Raw genomic sequence first — 4,881 nt, forward strand, 5'->3', positions numbered from 1 at the left:
CTGTAGGAATATTCAAAGATTCTCAGTTAGAAAGTACATAATTTCGAATGAAACAATATTTAAAATATTGAACTTTGGTTTAGATTCAGCTAAAATAAATACAGGAAATCCTCATTAGTTCAAAATTCAGGGGACGAAATATTCGGACTTCGAATTATCCGAGATTTACATATTTCTGTACAATATGACAAATATCATGTAACTGAAGTAATTTATTAAGCAAACACAATACGGCTACTTATACAGAACGCTATTTTATTTTAATTAATAATTTATAATAATAATATAAATAAACTGCAGGTGTCCGGTGTCCTCACAGGTCGCCAGATAGGTTTTATAAAAAGTACGGCGGAATTTCTCGAAATGTAACCCAAATTATTTTTAAAGTGACCCAAAAGTGGTAACGGATTGAAATATTTGTAAGGCCTAGTGTCTAGGTCCTAGACTCTTAGCCTTACAAATATCTCAATCCGCTACTCAATGCCCAATCTTACAGTTCCGATACACAGCTATATTTTATGAAATAAGCGAAAAAAAGAATAGTCCATGTGTACGTTGACACCCGAAAATATGTTACTGTAAAAACAGTCATATTGATCAGATTAGAGTTGTTCTTGGGCTATCGTTCTCTTATAGTATGGTGGAACTTCGATCTAAAGGAATGAGTTAACCAGAAATACTTGGTAATTCGAGATAAAAATTCTGGCAGAACTGCCAGAATTTTTATCTCGAATTACCAAGTATTTCTGGTTAACTCATTCCTTTAGATCGAAGTTCCACCATACTATAAGAGAACGATAGCAAAAGAACAACTCTAATCTGATCAATATGACTGTTTTTACAGTAACATATTTTCGGGTGTCAACGTACACATGGACTATTCTTTTTTTCGCTTATTTCATAAAATATAGCTGTGTATCGGAACTGTAAGATTGGGCATTGAGTAGCGGATTGAGATATTTGTAAGGCTAAGAGTCTAGGACCTAGACACTAGGCCTTACAAATATTTCAATCCGTTACCACTTTTGGGTCACTTTAAAAATAATTTGGGTTACATTTCGAGAAATTCCGCCGTACTTTTTATAAAACCTATCTGGCGACCTGTGAGGACACCGGACACCTGCAGTTTATTTATATTATTATTATAAATTATTAATTAAAATAAAATAGCGTTCTGTATAAGTAGCCGTATTGTGTTTGCTTAATAAATTACTTCAGTTACATGATATTTGTCATATTGTACAGAAATATGTAAATCTCGGATAATTCGAAGTCCGAATATTTCGTCCCCTGAATTTTGAACTAATGAGGATTTCCTGTATTTATTTTAGCTGAATCTAAACCAAAGTTCAATATTTTAAATATTGTTTCATTCGAAATTATGTACTTTCTAACTGAGAATCTTTGAATATTCCTACAGTTAGAATAATTTATAGCAACAGTTATTTTAACAAACGTTAATAACACTAACTACTGAAAATTATCAGATTTTTTAAAATGTTATTATGATATTATCTGAATTTACCCTAATTCTGTCAGATTAAAATCTCTCTAAACAATCTTTTATAACCTGATAACAATATATAAAAATATTTGTTAAATTATGTTTTATAAATAAATTTAAATTCAATGGGAATAGCAATACATATTAATCTCATCTGAAACAATCAACCACTCGCTGAACTGTTATCATTTTCAGGAATTTCATGAAACTATCATTTCAAAGCTACTTGATAATTCTTCTGAACCAGCAATTCACAAAAATTATAAAAATCTTTTCTCGTAAATTGCGATTTTCAGTCAAATATAACGTTATTTCTTTCAGTTTTAAAACGATAATTCTTTGATATTATATTATTATAATTCCATTATTTATCATAATTTTTAATTTCTTATCTTTATCCTGTGCTCACTTATAAGCAACAACATAAATTATTTTAAATCTGGGCATTATTTTATAAGATTATAATTTATTTGTTTGAATTTATAACGATTCCTCGATAGTTGATAATTTATGCAGAATCTCTCCAGATTTCTCACACATTTATATATATAAAATTCATGCTTTAAATAGAAAATTAATTCTAAAGATTAACTTGTTAATTTTTAGATTAAAAAGTTAAATCTTAAATTTTTCCTATGAAAGCTAACAATAAAAGAAGAGCATTAGTGGAAAAATTGGATAAAAAAACAATAGAATTCTATTAAAAATTATTATAAATCTCATAATAAACTTAATTTAAAATAAAATTACTAGAAAATCAACGTATATAGTAGAAAGCGTTTATTGTAATTACTGATATTAATAACAGTTTTTTTAATGTTAACCGAATTAAAATAGCCCAGAAATTAAAGTATTCATTTTAACATTGGGTAAACAGACATTCGAGCTATCTTTTCTCGCTATTGGCCTTAACGTGTGGCTGATAATGGGTAATAGATACTACTTGGAAACTACTGTAAACGTTGTAGTATCTCCTAAGAGTTTATAAATATAAGCGTTTTATTAATAGACTAGTGAAAAAAGCAGCAGTCAGACAACACTAGATAAAATACTATTCATTAATAACCATAATTATAATTAATCATTAAGTTTATTATTTAAAATGTTTTTAAATGTCATTTTAATGACAGAATGAAGCCAGAATTTCCATTAATCGTATCTACAGTACTTTAGTTGGCTTCAATATATGGGAGTTTCAAAGTGATTACAATGAGCGGGTTCTATTGTATTTGATTTTCTTTATCACTTAAAAATTTAAATAACGTGTTTTGTTATAATAATTGCTTTTAAATTATTTATTTACTAAATAATATAAAAAACTTTTTGTCAACAATAAATATTGTTAATAATCTTTATGAGACGAATTTAGTGAAATTATAGTAATTTGTATATAATTTAGCACATTTCACTGGAATCGTATACTTTTTAATGTAGAGAGCATTTGATATATAATTTTAATTTCTGTGAAAATTAAAATTAAAAACTTAAATATTTTAATATAAAAAATACATTTTAGTAAAATAATCCTCATTATTATATAAATAATTTCATTAGGATTACATAAAACAATGTTTTAATTAAGATTCTAAATATAATTTTAAATACTAGTATTTAAAATGCAATTAAATAAAGTTGGATATTTAATTTTAAACAGAAAGATTAAATTAAAGTTTTAAAAAGCTAATTAAAGTATTAAAATACTCATTAAAATATCTTACTATTATAATACCAAAGTAAACCATTGAAATATTTTGAAAATCTTATGTTCTTAAATGAATTTACTTAATTTTTCTAATTCAAAAGTTAAAATTAACTTTATTATCTGCTTTATAATTCATTTTCCTCTAGAGAAACCTTTCTTGAAAATAAGTCCTGTTACAAATCTGTTTAAATATATGTAAATTAGACAAGAAAATATTTCTACAATATGGAATTTTACTTCATTATTTTTGCTCTTTTGTAATTGTTTCCGGAGAGACAAAGAGAAAACTTTGAGAAATTAGTGGTGAATTTCTCTACAATTTAAAAGAAAATTTACTAAATTAAATCATCTCAATAAAATAGGCTTTAATAGAAGATAATTAAAAATGCTTTGAAAATATTCTGTCAAAAGCACAATAGCAGAATCTGGTAGATTTTGTTATACAGTACTTTGTGTTCAAAGAGTTTTAAAAACGCTTAATAACTCTTTGCTTATATACTGTACATATTTTTTTCTTTGGAAAATGATATACAGTAGTTTTATTATTAATTTATTCACGATTAAAATGCGAAATATATAAAAATATATATTTAATTTCTAATACATTGATAAGTATGTTATAAGAAATGTCTAGAATTATAGTACAGTAGAGCGTCGATTTTCCGAATCAATTGGGGACTGGGGTTGTCCGGATAACTGATATTTCGGATAACTGATTTACGTACGAAAAAATAGTTTAACGTATCCGATTTCGAAATTTTTATGCGTTGCGTGTCGCTTCGCGTTGAATTTTCGTCGATGTTAAGCCTAACAAAGACTATTGTATCGTTAAAAATTATTTTTTTATTTTGTATAAACAAAATAAATATATTGAAAAATATAAAAATAATAAAAAATTATACTTCAGATGTNTATTGTATTTGATTTTCTTTATCACTTAAAAATTTAAATAACGTGTTTTGTTATAATAATTGCTTTTAAATTATTTATTTACTAAATAATATAAAAAACTTTTTGTCAACAATAAATATTGTTAATAATCTTTATGAGACGAATTTAGTGAAATTATAGTAATTTGTATATAATTTAGCACATTTCACTGGAATCGTATACTTTTTAATGTAGAGAGCATTTGATATATAATTTTAATTTCTGTGAAAATTAAAATTAAAAACTTAAATATTTTAATATAAAAAATACATTTTAGTAAAATAATCCTCATTATTATATAAATAATTTCATTAGGATTACATAAAACAATGTTTTAATTAAGATTCTAAATATAATTTTAAATACTAGTATTTAAAATGCAATTAAATAAAGTTGGATATTTAATTTTAAACAGAAAGATTAAATTAAAGTTTTAAAAAGCTAATTAAAGTATTAAAATACTCATTAAAATATCTTACTATTATAATACCAAAGTAAACCATTGAAATATTTTGAAAATCTTATGTTCTTAAATGAATTTACTTAATTTTTCTAATTCAAAAGTTAAAATTAACTTTATTATCTGCTTTATAATTCATTTTCCTCTAGAGAAACCTTTCTTGAAAATAAGTCCTGTTACAAATCTGTTTAAATATATGTAAATTAGACAAGAAAATATTTCTACAATATGGAATTTTACTTCATTATTTTTGCTCTTTTGTAATTGTTTCCGGAGAGACAAAGA

The sequence above is a fragment of the Centruroides sculpturatus genome, unplaced genomic scaffold (assembly GCF_000671375.1).
Source record: "Centruroides sculpturatus isolate CEXI.00-Female unplaced genomic scaffold, Cexi_2.0 scaffold1433, whole genome shotgun sequence".
NCBI classification, from domain to species: Eukaryota; Metazoa; Arthropoda; class Arachnida; order Scorpiones; family Buthidae; genus Centruroides; species Centruroides sculpturatus.